The sequence below is a fragment of the Dendrobates tinctorius genome, unplaced genomic scaffold, assembly GCF_039654945.1.
Source record: "Dendrobates tinctorius isolate UK_male_01 unplaced genomic scaffold, ASM3965494v1 ptg000135l, whole genome shotgun sequence".
NCBI classification, from domain to species: domain Eukaryota; kingdom Metazoa; phylum Chordata; class Amphibia; order Anura; family Dendrobatidae; genus Dendrobates; species Dendrobates tinctorius.
In genome coordinates this window covers 14,179,282-14,196,612 of record NW_027361803.1, presented here as the reverse complement: position 1 = coordinate 14,196,612, position 17,331 = coordinate 14,179,282, and the positions used below count along the sequence as shown (strand labels likewise).

Sequence of the window (17,331 nt, the reverse complement as noted above, 5' to 3'; positions counted from 1 at the left end):
ATGGAACAAGTGTAAAAACGCGCCGAAATCCGCACAAATTGACATGCTGCAGAAAATAAACCACAGCGTTGCTGCGTGGAATTTTCCACATGTGCACTGCGATTTTTGTTTTCCATAGGATAACGTGGTACTGTACACCGCATGGAAAACTGCTGCGGATCCGCAGGGCCAAATCCGCAATGTGTGCACACACACTTATACCGTCGGTGACCATCATAAGCCTTCCTACAGCCGGTGACCATCATAACCCTTCCTACAGCCGGTGCCCATCATAACCCTTCCTACAGCCGGTGCCCATCATAACCCTTCCTACAGCCGGTGCCCATCATAACCCTTCTTACAGCCGGTGCCCATTACACCCTTCTTACAACCGGTGCCCATTACACCCTTCTTACAGCCGGTGCCCATTACACCCTTCTTACAGCCGGTGCCCATTATACCTTTATTACAGTCGGTGACCATTATACCCTTCTCACAGTCGGTGACCATTATACCCTTCTCACAGTCGGTGACCATTATACCCTTCTCACAGTCGGTGACCATTATACCCTTCTCACAGTCGGTGACCATTATACCCTTCTCACAGTCGGTGACCATTATACCCTTCTCACAGTCGGTGACCATTATACCCTTCTCACAGTCGGTGACCATTATACCCTTCTCACAGTCGGTGACCATTATACCCTTCTCACAGTCGGTGACCATTATACCCTTCTCACAGTCGGTGACCATTATACCCTTCTCACAGTCGGTGACCATTATGCCCTTATTACAGTCGGTGACCATTATGCTCTTATTACAGTCGGTGACCATTACTCTTATTACAGTCGGTGACCATTATACCCTTATTACAGTCGGTGACCATTATACCCTTATTACAGTCGGTGACCATTATACCCTTATTACAGTCGGTGACCATTACACTCTTCTCACAGTCGGTGACCATTATACCCTTATTACAGTCGGTGACCATTATACCCTTCTCACAGTCGGTGACCATTATACCCTTCTCACAGTCGGTGACCATTATACCCTTATTACAGTCGGTGACCATTATACCCTTATTACAGTCGGTGACCATTATACCCTTATTACAGTCGGTGACCATTACACTCTTCTCACAGTCGGTGACCATTATACCCTTATTACAGTCGGTGACCATTATACCCTTCTCACAGTCGGTGACCATTATGCCCTTCTCACAGTCAGTGACCATTATACCCTTCTCACAGTCAGTGACCATTATACCCTTATTACAGTCGGTGACCATTACACTCTTCTCACAGTCGGTGACCATTATACCCTTCTCACAGTCGGTGACCATTATGCCCTTATTACAGTCGGTGACCATTATACTCTTCTCACAGTCGGTGACCATTATGCTCTTATTACAGTCGGTGACCATTACTCTTATTACAGTCGGTGACCATTATACCCTTCTCACAGTCAGTGACCATTATACCCTTCTCACAGTCGGTGACCATTATACCCTTATTACAGTCGGTGACCATTATACTCTTCTCACAGTCGGTGACCATTATACACTTATTACAGTCGGTGACCATTACACTCTTCTCACAGTCGGTGACCATTATACCCTTATTACAGTCGGTGACCATTATACCCTTATTACAGTCGGTGACCATTACACTCTTCTCACAGTCGGTGACTGTCCTCACAGCCGATCCCGGGCCGCGCACCACAACTTCCCGCACTCCGGCCCCCCCGGCTGGAGGTCACCTCTGCCCCCGGTCTGGGCCGCCCCCGTCGCCGGGCAGCAGCAGCGGCCTACCCCAGGCCTCCCCGCCCGCGCTCGGCCCCGAGCTCCCCAGCGCAGTGTTTACCTGAGCGGCAGGCTGTGAGTGCGGCCTCCTGTCCGGGCCGCTGGGGGGAGCCGATCCTCCGTCACTCCGGGCCTGCTGAGGATAATCCGGACATGTAGAGAGAGGGGGAGCGGGGAAGGAGCCGATCCCTTCTCCTCCGCCTCCTCCCGGCCTGCCCCCCTCCCTCCCGCCTGCCGCCGCCGGGAACCAACAGAGGGAAGGGGGAAGATTCCGAGCGCCGCCGCTCACACGTACACTCCCCGGCCCCGCTGCCTGCCGTCAGGCCGCAGCCTCCGTGCGCTCTCACACCGGGCGTCGCTGTCCCCCGCCCCGGGCACACGGCCTGCTGAGAGCGGGCTCGGGGGGAGACGAGGACGCTGGGGACGGAGGGGAGGAGTCCGCTCACTGCGCGGCGGCCGCTTCGGGGCTAATCGGGATCCGCTTCTCCCTCACACAGAACAAAATGCCGACCGGAAGTGCAGCCGCACGAAGGACTCCCTCCACCGGCGCCAAACCGCCGCGCAGCCAGCGCCACTTCCGGTGTGTGTGATGTGACACAGTGCTGCTGAGGGCGCAACGGCGGCACAGCGCGGGCACTTCCGGTGTGGGAGAGCGCTGCCCGACCTAGGCCGCTCGGTACCGTGAGGGGAGGCGCACCACAGCTGCCTCAGAGCAGGCGTTACCCGTAGCAACCGCGCCAGCCTGAGTGGAAAAAGAAAGCTGGGAGATGATAGGTTGCTATAGGCAACGGCAAGGAAAACTGGGATGTGATAGGTTGGTCAAGGCAACGGTACTGGGCGCTGATTGGATGCTATAGGTAACGTCAATGAGAGCTGGATGTTGATTGGTCGCTATAGACAGTGGCAATGGAAGCTTGAAGCTGATTGGTTGCTACAGGATACTGCAATGAAAGCTGGAAGCTGATTTGGTGCTATAGGTAATGGCAATGAAAGCTTCTAGCTGATTGCTTGCTATAGGGAATTGCAAGGAAAGCTGAGAGATGATTGGTTAATGTAAATAATGGCAATGAAAGCTGGGAGTTGATTGGTTGAAATAAGTGATGAGAACGGAAGCTGATAGGTGGATATAGGTAAACCTAGGAGCTGATTGGTTGCTATGGGGAATCGCTACATTTAGTGGGGATCTTCACAGGAAAACAAACCTGTATGAGCTGTGTAAATAAAAACTAAAAAATGTTTTATTTTCGGAATTTGTGTAACATCCAAGGAGTGAAGTTTGTAAAAAAAAAACAACAACTCACTTTAGCCATACATTTACTCTATCCGGTCTCTACCGCCAATCAGTGGTCTCGGCGGTAATGATTGGCTGTAGCGGTCATGTGTCCCCTGGCAACAGAGACCGGCTGGTGCCCAGCAGCGAGGACGTCACACAGAGCCCAACTGAAGGGAAAACATGGCCGCCGCCGTGCGGAGCAGCGTCTCTGTGGAGAGAGCAGGCGGGACCCCAGCAACCGCGCCGTGCTGTCCGAAGATGAAGGCTAGGACCTGGTCGGTTGCTACTGGCAACATCTGCATCGCAGGAAGGCCCCTCCATACACTCACGCCGGGGTCCCCAGAATGGGATGTCATGACGTGCAGCCGAGGGGGTCGCACATATTCCAGCACGGCAAAGACACTCGGTCAGCGCCCGAGCATGATCGGATGGCATCGATCACGTGCGCCCATCACCATCGGGGACCCATGACGGACCATAAATATCAGGGGAGCCCAAATGATTGACTATACCATGACGGATTTTGCATTAGTGCCCGTAGCTTCCATTTACCCCTCCGGCCTGGGGTGCATGCACATATGTTTGGGTGCAGGTGATAATTAGGACAAGTGCATAATGCACCCGTAATCTGTACATATGCAGATCAGACCTGCTCACATTTACATGTCAATAGTTGTTAGGAATCTGGTTTCTACCATGCCTAGGCAGGAATCCAGAGTCTCACATTTATCTCCAGAGGCGAAGTCCTTTGTTCCGTCATCTGAGCATGCTCACGGGACGAGCTCCCATTGGAGTTCGGGAGTCAGGTGCTCAGGTCCCGCGCCGGATCCTATTGGCTCCTTTTGGAGACCTGGAGATTTCCGGCAGGTCCCGTACGCTATAAAAGGCGCGCAGGGCTGTTCCGCCATGCGCTAGTATTTTCATACTGCTGCTGTGTGTATGGTGATGGATGCTTGGACTGGTGACTGACTTATTAAGAAACCCCTTCCCTCTGATAATACGTCTGTGTGAGTGTGTGGGATTTAGTCAGTAGCAGCGCCAGCGCGCTCTAGCTCCATCTGTTCCAGCAGCTATCGTCCTGCATCGCGCTTGCGTGTTAGCGGTGCTTTCCTTGCGGCTTAGTTCATGCCGTGCTGCGGTAGTTGTCCTGCCGGGCGTTCACATGCGACGCCACGCAACTTACTTCACGGTAGGTCTAGACGGAGTAGTCCTGACGTCTAAGGCTACTCCTGTGACTATTAATACCGTGTCTGCTCCGCTGGAGTCTGTGACCTAAAACAGACTCCGCGGTTTTGTATGCTTTAGGCTCGCAGCTCTTGCTTTAGTGCACTGGGTGCAGTTAAACCCTGTGCACATTACTGACACAGTGCTCTGGCCCTTTAGCAGCAGTTTTTCCATCCACCGCACGGTGGACCCTGAGTGGCGAAGGCACTTTATTTATTTTTTATTTAGTGCCTTCCGCCACTCCTAACATAATACTAGCACCAGGGTCTGGCTAGAGATGGCAGAACAGCAGCAACTTCTCCAGTGTGTGCGTCAACTCGAGACTCGCTTGGTCACCCTTGAGAGGGCTCTCGCAGCTGCACAGGCCACAGACGCTGCTGTCCAGGCACTCACAGATGCGGTAGGGCGTATGTCCATGGCCTCATGTGCGCCAACAGTTACCCGCCTCCCGTTGCCCGATAAATTCTCTGGGGATGGCGCCTCCTGCAGGCGTTTCTTCAGCCAGTGCTCAATACACCTGGAGCTGCTGGCTGCACAATTCCCTACAGAGCGGGCTAAGGTGGCCTTTTGTTATCTCCTTACTGTCAGGCAAGGTCTTAGAATGGGCTACGCCTTTATGGGAACGTGGTGACCCTGAGATTCGGACCGCTGCCAACTTGCTAACTGCCATCAAGCAAGTATTTCTCGGTCCGCGGGTCACGCACGACACGTCTCTGCAGCTACTCGCCTTTACTCAGGGGTCACTCTCGGTTAGCCAGTATGCCGTCCGTTTTCGGACACTGGCGTCTGAGTTGGAATGGTCCGACAAGGCCCTTATCCCCGTCTTTTGGCGAGATCTAGCAGAGCACGTGAAGGATGCTCTCTCCACTAGAGAGATCCTCACTAGCTTGGAGGAGCTAATTGCAGTCTCCTCACGTATCGATCTCCGTTTTTCGGAGCGCGGTATGGAGCGGGCTCATTCCAAGCGGGAAGCTGTCTCAGCTCCTAACATTTTTGAACCTCTTGAGTTCTCTGAGCCCGAGGTTCTACCCCCTGAGCCTATGGAGGTGTCTCGAACCAATCTTAATGCAGATTTGGACCAGGAATCCATTTGCGGTTGTCACCAGGTGTATGGTTTCTCCGGAAGCCAGCTCCCCGTAATGGTCAGAGTCTGAGTCGCACAACGAGACTTTTGTTCCTCCTCACCTTAGGGCTCAGGTCCTTGCCTGGCAACATGCATCCAATACACACCACCATCGGGGCTACATGCAAGTCTCAAAGCTATTGGCTATAGCGTATTGGTGTCCCCATAGGGCACAGGACATCAAAAAGTTTATCCAGGCCTGCACCTCATGTGTTCAGGACACCCTTCCTAGGCGGAAAGTGGTGACGGTCGCCGATTCACAGTGGCGCTCTGCTACAGCGCCCGCTCCCACCATTTCCCAGGTTTCCCTTCTGAAACCTAGTGACCTTGATTCCTTTGATGCCCTCCAAGTGTCCCGGGTCCCTGAAACACCTACCAGGACACCAAGCTCGCCTTCGGACGAGTTTGAGCCCTATGCCACCGTAGGGCACAGGTTGTTGGCCCAGAAGGCTCAGGGAAGAGGGGGCCCTAGGAGGGGGGGGAATGTATCCAGATTCTCACATTTATCTCCAGAGGCGAAGTCCTTTGTTCCGTCATCTGAGCATGCTCACGGGACGAGCTCCCATTGGAGTTCGGGAGTCAGGTGCTCAGGTCCCGCTCCGGATCCTATTGGCTCCTTTTGGAGACCTGGAGATTTCCGGCAGGTCCCGTATGCTATAAAAAGTGCGCATGGCCGTTCCGCCATGCGCTAGTATTTTCATATGGCTGCTGTGTGTATGGTGATGGATGCTTGGACTGGTGGCTGACTTATTAAGAAACCCCTTCCCTCTGACAATACGTCTGTGTGAGTGTGTGGGATTTAGTCAGTAGCAGCGCCAGCGCGCTCTAGGTCCATCTGTTCCAGCAGCTAGAGTCCTGCATCGCGCTTGCGTGTTAGCGGTGCTTTCCTTGCAGCTTAGTTCACGCCGCGCTGCGGTAGCGGTCCTGCTGGGCATTCGCATTTGCGAAGCCATGCAACTTCACGGTAGGTCTAGACGGAGTAGTCCTGACGTCTAAGGCTACTCCTGTGTCTTTTAATACCGTGTCTGCTCCGCTGGAGTCTGTGACCAAGAACAGACTCAGCGGTTTTGTATGCTTTAGGCTTGCAGTTCTGTGACTTTAACAAAGCTTGCTATAGTGCACTTAGGGTGCAGTTAAACCCTGTGCACATTACCGCCACAGTGCTCTGCCTCTTTAGCAGCGGTTTTTCCATCCACCGCACGGTGGACTCCGAGTGGCGAGGGCACTTTATTTATTTTTTATTTAGTGCCTTCCGCCACTCCTAACAATAGTTCCCTTATTTTACTTTTTGGGCTTTGCTGTAGTTTTGATCTGGAAATTAACGAGGTTCACCGGTGAAAAATGCGACCGGTGCTGCCTTTTTGCTGCATTTTGACTGCGTTCAGTGCCTTCTAGCAGCGGCATAAAGCTAGCCATGGCCACTTGAACTCTGTTGAAGCCGAAAATCAAGCATAAAAGGGTGAAACTTGCCCTCAGCAATCGCCTGCAGGTTTCGTTCTGCGGCATACCCGGTCCACACAGGTCTTTTTTTCATTGTCTGTCCACCAGAAATGGTGTTGCAGCAAGTCTGGCCACATTGCAGTCTGTCTCAAGAGTATCGGACTGGGGCGTCAAGGGCCCACCGGTAACATCAACTCGATGGCCCCACTTTTCAGCTACATGTAAAAGTGTATTGTGTCTAGCACTGCTCATATGAAAGGGTGGGGCCCACCGGAGGATTCTCCTGTTCTCCCGTGGGCCAGTCTGAGCTTGACTCCTCAGCCTTTTTGATGTGTTGAGGAATAAGCACCTTTAACGGCCGCGGTTGAAAGGCGTACCGGCGGTCGTTAAGGGATTAATACACAGCAGTTCTGTGCCGCTGCAGTCGGTCCAGTTTCCTAGTACAAGCATTATGGCTCGACTTTGTCCGCAACGCACGTTCAGTAGCCATAGTTGGCTAGGTATCGCTGCTACATCGTAACACAATACGAGTGGGGATGCAGACAGCAAAAAGCAGGTTGTAAGACGTCAACCCCATTGGACACTGTGAGACCGTGAAGCCCCCTGCCTTAATGTTCCCTGGAAACCACTATTTCATCTGCACAGTCCTATGGCTATTACAATCGACCACATTATCTTGCAGATGAAAAAACTGTTTCCCTGCAACATTAAGTGTAGAGAAACTATGGAAAGACCTCTTACTACCACTGTCGTATGGATATACAGTGTATATGCAGAAGTTCATACACCCCTGTTAAAGTGCCAGGTTTTCATGATGTAAAAAAAATCCTACCAAGAAGAATAATTTCAGAACCTTTTCCAGATTTAATGTTGCCTATAATCTCTACAAAGCCATTGGGAAACAAAACTTTTGAGGGAGAAATAAAGAAAAACTAAAATAATGTGGTTGCATAAGTGTGAACACCCTCTCATAATTGGGGATGAGGTTGTGTTCAGAATTAGCCAATCACATTTACACAAGTAGTCAGTGCTCGGCAGCCATCATTTACAGCATCTCTGATTAACCCCAGAGAAAGTTTTGCTGTTCTAGGAGGATTTTCCTGACATTTTTTAAGCCCATAAACAGCTGACAACACAACAAAGGGATCTCCTTGTTGAGAAGAAAGAAAAGAAAATATTTCGGGAGGCTGCCAAGAGGGCCAACAGCAACAAGGAGCTGTCGGAATTTCTGGCAAGTACTGGTCGTGTCTGTATGTGACAACAATCTTTTTTTATTCTTTCTGTTGGATCGGTTGGCAAGACGGAAGCCTTTTTTTTTTTTTGCAAAGAAAAAAAATCCATGCCCTGACATATTTTGCCAAAATCTTCGTCAACTCTGCTAAAAGCATGTGAGAAACTTGTTATGTCTGATGAGACCAGGGTGGAACTTTGTCCATAATTTCAAAAGGTGCAAAGCCAACACTGTGCATCATCAGATCACCATGCCTACAGTGAGGCATGGCGGAGGCAGCATTGTGCTGTGGGGCTGTTTTTTGGCAGCTGGAATTGGGGCTTTATTCATGGAGGAAGGAATTATGAACAATTCCAAAAAAAGCATTTAATTTTACATTAAAACTTTCAGGTCTCTGCTAAAAAGCTGGAGATGAAGAGGAATTTCACCTTTCAGCACAACAATGACCCTAAGCGACCTCCAAATCGGCAAAATAATGGCTTCTCTGGAAGAAAATCAGAGTTTTGCAACTGCCCAGATCTGAATCCAAGTGACAATCTGTAGTGACCTGAAGAGGACGCTGTACAGCAGGACATGCTGCCAGACAGACGTGGAGTTACTGCAAAGATCGACAATTCTAGATGTGCCGCGCCAATAGACTCCGAGCCAAAAAGACTGAATGATGGCAGAAATTCAAAGGGAACGTTAAGTATTAGTGTAAGGATGTGCAGATTTATGCTACCACATTTTTTTTTTTTTAATTTTTCCACCCAAGTAAGTTTCAGATTATTTCTTAAAGGAGTTGTAAAGATAATGGAGGTGGAAAAAGTTCTGAAATGATTCCCGGTTACAAGGATTTTTTCTTACGTGACAAAAACCTGGTATGTTAAGGGGTGTGTAGAATTCCATAATGCGTTTACAATGGGGCATTTAGACTGAGAACTAGAAGGGGTGTACTCACTTATTACACATCTTGTGCACAGTCTCCATACAAGGCGCTGCTCAATCGCCTCCATTAATTCATCTAATCACAATTTCTATCACGTTTCCTCCCGTTTCTAGCGGGAATATCCGGGATACTGCAGAAAATCTGATTTAGACGCCGCTCACTGTATGGTATCAACGCTCCGCGTGTCTCTGCTCTGTGCAGATATATGATCTCTCCAGTGCCGACCACAGAGCAGGGAAGGGAGCCGAAAGCCCCGGTGATGTGAGGAGCATGCTGAATACAGACATCGATGACAACACATCACCACTCAGTGCCTTTCCAACCTTGGAGGCTATTGCACATTCACACAGAATTCTTTTTATTGTCCGTTAACCTACCTAATGCAAAGTTAAGCTACTTTTTTAAATAATTTTTATTATTAGACATAGCAGCAGAGAGGGAGTTGTACACAGATATCAAGGCGGGAGAGATGGGAAAGCATCTACAGGCGCAGGGAGTGCAGTGAAAACAAAACTACAGATAAGGAGGAAAGCAAATCAAGAGAAAATGAGAGCGGTTTAGAAGCTGTGTTAATATATGAGCTTATGAAGACAGAAGTACCCTGGACAAATACAGACCTCACACCCAACCTATTTTGCTGTGAATGACCCAGAGCGCTCACATCCAGCCTATATTCCTGGCTGTCACAGCGGCAACTTGCGTGGCTCCTCAGCGCCGCCACAATCACCGTGCGGTTTCTCCTCGCGGCAGGCCGTCCCGCTATAGTTTAGTCCCTCCTGCACTCCTCCGCTTGGCTACTACAGCATGCTGTTTCCATATGGCCTTTGGGGAACGTGGCCGATCCCTGCAAGAATTTAACCCTGCTGTGTTCTGCAGTGATCTGGCTCCGCAGCCTAGCCCATGCAAGCAGGTTCTATTTAAGCCTACTCTTCCCACCATTCCTCTCCTGAACATTGGTTCCTACCCTGTTTGCTCCCGTGCATGCTATCCTGTCTTCTGACTATCGTTTCTAACCGAGCTAGTTTTCTGTCCTGTCCGACTTCACCGCATCTGACCCAGGATAGTCACACTGATCCTATACTGTCTGACCTGACCTCGGAGCATTTGACCACACTTTGTCTTTGCCCTCCAATATGGCGGCTCTGACCCTCTGGTCAGCTTCTGAAGACCCAGGAACTGCCCTGGATTGGCACCTGGCGATTACCTGCAGCCAAACCTAACCTCATCACCAGAGGCTCTAGTGAACATCAGCTAGTCACTAAGTCACGCCCGGCCTGTGGCGCAGTGGGTCCTCACCCACCTGCGTTACACTGGCAAACACGCACAGAGCTCTCATCCATCATGTATCACTGGGAGACGACACACAGATCTGACATCCAGCCTATATTACTGGGAGAGACATAAACCTCACATCCAGCCTATACTACTAGGAGAGTTACAGACCTCACATCCAGCCTATATTACTGGGAGAGATACAGACCTCACATCCAGCCTATATTACTGGGAGAGATACAGACCTCACATCCAGCCTATATTACTGGGAGAGGCACACAGACCTCACATTCAGCCTATATTACTGGGATAGATGCACACAGCTCACATCCAGCTTATATTACTGAGAAAGATACACAGACCTCACATCCAGCCTATACTACTAGGAGAGATACAGACCTCACATCCAGCCTATATTACTGGGAGAGGCACACAGACCTCACATCCAGCTTATATAACTGGGAGAGACACACAGACCTCACATCCAGCCTATATTACTGGGAGAGGCACACAGATCTGACATCCAGCTTATATTACTGGGAGACACACACAGACCTCACATCCAGCCTATATTACTGGGAGAGGCACACAGACCTCATATTCAGCCTATATTACTGGGAGAGATGCACACAGCTCACATTCAGCTTATATTACTGAGAAAGATACACAGACCTCACATCCAGCCTATACTACTAGGAGAGATACAGACCTCACATCCAGCCTATATTACTGGGAGAGGCACACAGATCTGACATCCAGCCTATATTACTGGGAGAGACATAAACCTCACATCCAGCCTATACTACTAGGAAAGATACAGACCTCACATCCAGCCTATATTACTGGGAGAGGCACACAGACCTCACATCCAGCCTATATTACTGGGAGAGACACATACCTCACATTCAGCGTATATTACTGGGAGAGGCACACAGACCTCACATTCAGCCTATATTACTGGGAGAGATGCACACAGCTCACATCCAGCTTATATTACTGAGAAAGATACACATACCTCACATCCAGCCTATACTACTAGGAGAGATACAGACCTCACATCCAGCATATATTACTGGGAGAGACACATACCTCACATTCAGCGTATATTACTGGGAGAGGCACACAGACCTCACATTCAGCCTATATTACTGGGAGAGATGCACACAGCTCACATCCAGCTTATATTACTGAGAAAGATACACATACCTCACATCCAGCCTATACTACTAGGAGAGATACAGACCTCACATCCAGCATATATTACTGGGAGAGGCACACAGACCTCACATCCAGCCTATATAACTGGGAGAGATGCACACAGCTCACATCCAGCTTATATTACTGAGAAAGACACACAGACCTCACATCCAGCCTATATTACTGGGAGATCCCCACAGACCTCACATCCAACCTATATTACTAGGAGACACACACAGACCTCACATCCAGCCTATATTACTGGGAGAGAGACACAAACCACACATCCAGCCTATATTACTACGAGAGACAGACAGACCATATTCAGCCTATATTTCAGGGAGACACACACAGACCTCACATCCAGCCTATATTACTGGGAGAGACACACAGATATCACATTCAACCTATATTACTGGGAGGAGCAAGCATACTTCACATCCAGCCTATTTTACTGAGAAAGATACACAGACCTCACATCCAGCCTATATTACTGAGAGAGACACACAGCTCCCATACAGCTTATATTACTGGGAGAGATGCACAGTCCTCACGTCCAGCCTATATTACTGAAAGACACACACAGACCTCACATCCAGCTTATATTACTGAGAGAGGCATAGGTACCTCACATCCAGCCTATATTACTCAGAGAGACACACAGTCCTCACATCCAGCCTATTTTTCTGGGAGAGACACATACCTCACATTCAGTCTATATTACTGGGAGAGACACATACCTCACATCCAGCCTATGTTATTGGTGTCTATAGCCATTAAGCCTCTTTCACACGTCCGTGTCTCCTGTACGTGTGGTGACAATTTTCACATGTAACAGAGACACGTGTCATGGTTTGGACAGTGTTCTTGCCCTGCACTCACAGGGTTAAGTGTATGTGGCCTCTTTCTGGATCTGGGAGGGGTATTTATACTCACTCTTTACCAGGGTTCTCTGACAGCTATACTGTTGTTCTAGTGTGTCTGACCCCTGGTGTGCGTGTAGTCTGCATTGCTTGTTTGCTTCCCGTGTATGACCCGGTCCGTTCCCTCACTCTGTACTCCGTCTCTCGTTTTTGTACTATTGTCTTTTCCGGTTCTGACCTCCTGGCTTGGCTATCGTTACTCCGTTACAGTTTGTCCCTATTGTACCGTCTATTGCCCGTTCTGGTTTTCTGATCTATTGTTATGTCCTGACTATCCATTCTGTCTAATCCTTTGGTACTGTATTGCTATCTTTTGCTTTGACCCTGACTTCATCTGGTTTCTGTCTCTGTCTATGCCCCTTGGTAACATTGTCCTGTAGTTGCCTTTCTAGGAGTTTTCCTCAGCTCCTAGCTCTCTGGAGTTTAGACCACGCCATCAGCAGTCACGTGCTTCAGGTCCTGTGAGCTTGGAGCATGCATCGTCACCACTGCTGCCCCATTCCACAGGTATCTTTGTGCACAGTTTTGTACTCAGGACACGCGTACTGGATCAGTGAATGGGTCTGTGCACATGTCATTGTGTTTCCACGGACCGTAGAATGTAAGTCCACAAGGACAGGGTCCTCTCCCCTCTGCACCAGTCTGTCATTGTAATTTTGCCTGCTTTTAACGATATCTATAACTTTGTATGTAACCCCCCTTTTCATGTACAGCACCATGGAATTAATGGTGCTATATAAATAAATAATAATAAAAAATGTATCTCTGTATACAGGGAGCTCCCCCTAGTGGTGACTGCATACAGGATCTTATCATGTATCTCTGTATACAGGGAGCTCCCCCTAGTGGTGACTGCAGACAGGATCTTATCATGCATCTCTGTATACAGGGAGCTCCCCCTAATGGTGACTGCATACAGGAACTTATCATGTATCTCTGTATACAGGGAGCTTCCCCTAGTGGCGACTGCATACAGGATTGTATCATGTATCTCTGTATACAGGGAGCTCTCCCTAGTGGTGGCTGCAGACAGGATCTTACCATGTATCTCTGTATACAGGGAGCTCCCCCTAGTGGTGACTGCACACAGGATCTTATCATGTATCTCTGTATACAGGGAGCTCCCCCTAGTGGTGACTGCATACAGGAACTTATCATGTGTCTCTGTATACAGGGAGCTTCCCCTAGTGGCGACTGCATACAGGATCTTATCATGTATCTCTGTATACAGGGAGCTCCCCCTAGTGGTGACTGCATACAGGATCTTATCATGTATCTCTGTATACAGGGAGCTCCCCCTAGTGGTGACTGCATACAGGAACTTATCATGTATCTCTGTATACAGGGAGCTTCCCCTAGTGGCAACTGCATACAGGATCTTATCATGTATCTCTGTATTCAGGGAGCTCTCCCTAGTGGTGGCTGCAGACAGGATCTTATCATGTATCTCTGTATACAGGGAGCTCCCCCTAGTGGTGACTGCATACAGGATATTATCATGTATCTCTGTATACAGGGAGCTCCCCCTAGTGGTGACTGCATACAGGAACTTATCATGTGTCTCTGTATACAGGGAGCTTCCCCTAGTGGCGACTGCTTACAGGATCTTATCATGTATCTCTGTATACAGGGAGCTCCCCCTAGTGGTGACTGCATACAGGATCTTATCATGTATCTGTATACAGTGAGCTCCCCCTTGTGGTGACTGCATACTGGATCTTATCATGTATGTCTGTATACAGGGAGCTCCCCCTATTGGTGACTGCAGACAGGATCATATCATGTATCTCTGTATACAGGGAGCTCCCTCTAGTGGCGGCTGCAGACAGAATCTTATCATGTAGCTCTGTATACAGGGAGCTCCCCCTAGTGGTGGCTGCAGACAGGATCTTATCATGTATCTCTGTATACAGGAGCTCCCCCTAGTGGTGACTGCATACAGGATCATATCATGTATCTCTGTATACAGGGAGCTACCCCTAGTGGCGACTGCATACAGGATCTTATCATGTATCTCTGTATACAGGGAGCTCCCCCTAGTGGCAACTGCATACAGGATCTTATCATGTATCTCTGTATACAGGGAGCTCCCCCTAGTGGTGACTGCATACAGGATTGTATCATGTATCTCTGTATACAGGGAGCTCCCCCTAGTGGCGGCTGCAGACAGGATCTTATCATGTATTTCTGTATACAGGAAGCTCCCCCTAGTGGTGACCGCAGACAGGATCTTATCATGTATCTCTGTATACAGGGAGCTCCCCCTAGTGGTGGCTGCAGACAGAATCTTATCATGTATCTCTGTATACAGGGAGCTCCCCCTAGTGGTGGCTGCAGACAGAATCTTATCATGTATCTCTGTATACAGAGAGCTCCCCCTAGTGGTGACTGCAGACAGAATCTTATCATGTATCTCTGTATACAGGGAGCTCCCCCTAGTGGCGACTGCATACAGGATCTTATCATGAATCTCTGTATACAGGGAGCTCCCCCTAGTGGCGACTGCATACAGGATCTTATCTATCTCTGTATACAGGGAGCTCCCCCTAGTGGCGGCTGCAGACAGGATCTTATCATGTATTTCTGAATACAGGGAGCTCCCCCTAGTGGTGGCTGCAGACAGAATCTTATCATGTATCTCTGTATACAGGGAGCTCCCCCTAGTGGTGGCTGTAGACAGGATCTTATCATGTATCTCTGTATACAGGGAGCTCCCCCTAGTGGTGGCAGCAGACCGGATCTTATCATGTATCTCTGTATACAGGGAGCTCCCCCTAGTGGTGGCTGCAGACAGAATCTTATCATGTATCTCTGTATACAGGGAGCTCCCCCTAAGTGGCGGCTGCAGACAGGATCTTATCATGTATCTCTGTATACAGGGAGCTCCCCCTAGTGGTGGCTGCAGACAGGATCTTATCAATGATTTAGATGAAGGAATTGAGGGTAAACTGATTAAATTTGCTGATGACACAAAGCTAGGAGGAATAGCTAATACTAGAGAAGAGAGAGGATTCAAAAAGATATAAATAAACTGGAGAAGTGGGCAGCAACTAACAGAATGATTTTTAACAGGGAAAAATGCAAAGTACTATATCTGGGCAATAAAAATGAAAAAAGCATATACAGAATGGGAGGAATAGGGCTAAGCAACAGCACATGTGAAAAAGACTTGGGTATACTAATAGATCACAGACTGAATATGAGTCAACAGTGTGATGCAGCAGCAAAAAAGGCAAATGCAATTCTAGGATGTATTAACAGAAGCATACAGTCTAGATCACGTGAAGTCGTTATTTCCCTCTACTTCTCTTTGGTCAGACCTCATCTGGAATATTGTGTCCAGTTTTGGGCACCACATTTTGAAAAAGACATCAACAAACTGGAGCAAGTTCAGAAAAGAGCGACCAGAATGGTGACCGGTCTGCAAGCCCTGTCTTATGAGGAAAGGTTGCAGGATTTGGGAATGTTTAGTTTGCAAAAGAGAAGACTGAGAGGAGACTTAATAGCTGTCTACAAATATCTAAAGGGCTGTCACATTGTAGAAGGATCAACTTTATTCTCATTTGCACAAGGAAAGACTAGAAGCAATGGGATGAAACTGAATGGGAGGAGACACAGATTAGATATTAGAAAAAACTTTTTGACAGAGTGATCAATGAGTGGAACAGGCTGCCACGAGAAGTGGTGAGTTCTCCTTCAATGGATGTCTTCAAACAGAGGCTGGACAGACATCTGACTGGGATGATTTAGCGAATCCTGCTTTGAGCAGGGGGTTGTACCAGATGGCCCAGGAGGTCCCTTCCAACTCTGCGATTCTATGATTCTATGTATTTCTGTATACAGGAAGCTCCCCCTAGTGGTGACTGCAGACAGGATCTTATCATGTATCTCTATATACAGGGAGTGTCCCCTAGTGGTGGCTGCAGACAGGATCTTATCATGTATCTCTTTATACAGGGAGCTCCCCCTAGTGGTGGCTGCAGACAGGATCTTATCATTTATTTCTGTATACAAGGAGCTCCCCCTAGTGGTGACTGCAGACAGAACCATTACATATTTCAACAAGAAAAAAAACAAGATCCGAAGCCGATAAATACGTTAGGAAGTTAAACTGTAGCAAATGTTGTCTAGAACGTTCACTTAGATGTCGGCATAAACTAAAGGGTTAGAGTGCTGAACTATCAGAAGCCTCATTTTCTGCGCATGATATTATTTGCATGTTATTTACCATGCATCCTTTTTTCATTAGGTCCTCTTGGATTTATTTGGTAATTATCTCTACTTTTCTGTTTGTTTTAGCGCTGCCAGCATATAAATATACAACGTGCTACTTTGGGGTAAACGGGCGGCAGCATTTATGACCCTACCCTGGATTGCTGGTGCCATAGCGGCGCGGTAAGTGCTCTCCTAATGGGTCGATTGAACGTATGTAAGTGGGAATAAAGCCGGAACTGTCAGAGCTCTTGAGTTATTATTCCATCCGTCCTGACAAAGTGCGGAGCCGGCAGTTATCTGCAATAATAGGAACATTACGCACTGAACACCTTAATAGAAATGTATAGAAACTCCGGGGCGACTCCATTACTTCCAGCAAGCGAAACATTCCTCATGGCGCTGCAGTCATCGCCGGTGTGCATGGTTGCAGTGTGCTGCACTGGAGGCGCATGCGCGAGGTCGAAGCAGCCGGTGCTGGAGCGGATCTGTGCTTGGCTTCTGTGCAGTCCTCCAGAGCTGAAATCACAGTGAGGTCACACAGAAATTGCAATGTAATCCGCTCCTGTTACAGGCTGATTCTGCAGAAGATTAGAGTTGTGCAGATATGGCAGAAGTTCCCAGGATAGGATTTATTAACACCGCATTTACTCACATTGTGCCGGACTGCAATCCTGCAAGAAGTTTGCCACGTGTTTGATTGAATAGAGGTCCCTTCAATCTGA

General features: G+C 48.7%; 1 protein-coding gene across 3 annotated transcripts in view; it reads right to left on the bottom strand.

Annotated features, from left to right (window-relative positions):
- NIPBL (NIPBL cohesin loading factor) overlaps nt 1-2,328 on the bottom strand; it is a 171,401-nt gene extending 169,073 nt beyond the window's left edge. Inside the window, exon 1 of one of the 3 annotated variants that reach the window (XM_073543950.1) lies at nt 1,845-2,328. The gene's annotated coding sequence lies outside the window, so the exon portion shown is untranslated. The remainder of the gene's footprint in view (nt 1-1,844) is intronic. The other 2 variants (XM_073543949.1, XM_073543948.1) reach the window with 2 other exon arrangements.
- Nucleotides 2,329-17,331: the final 15,003 nt, after the last annotated feature.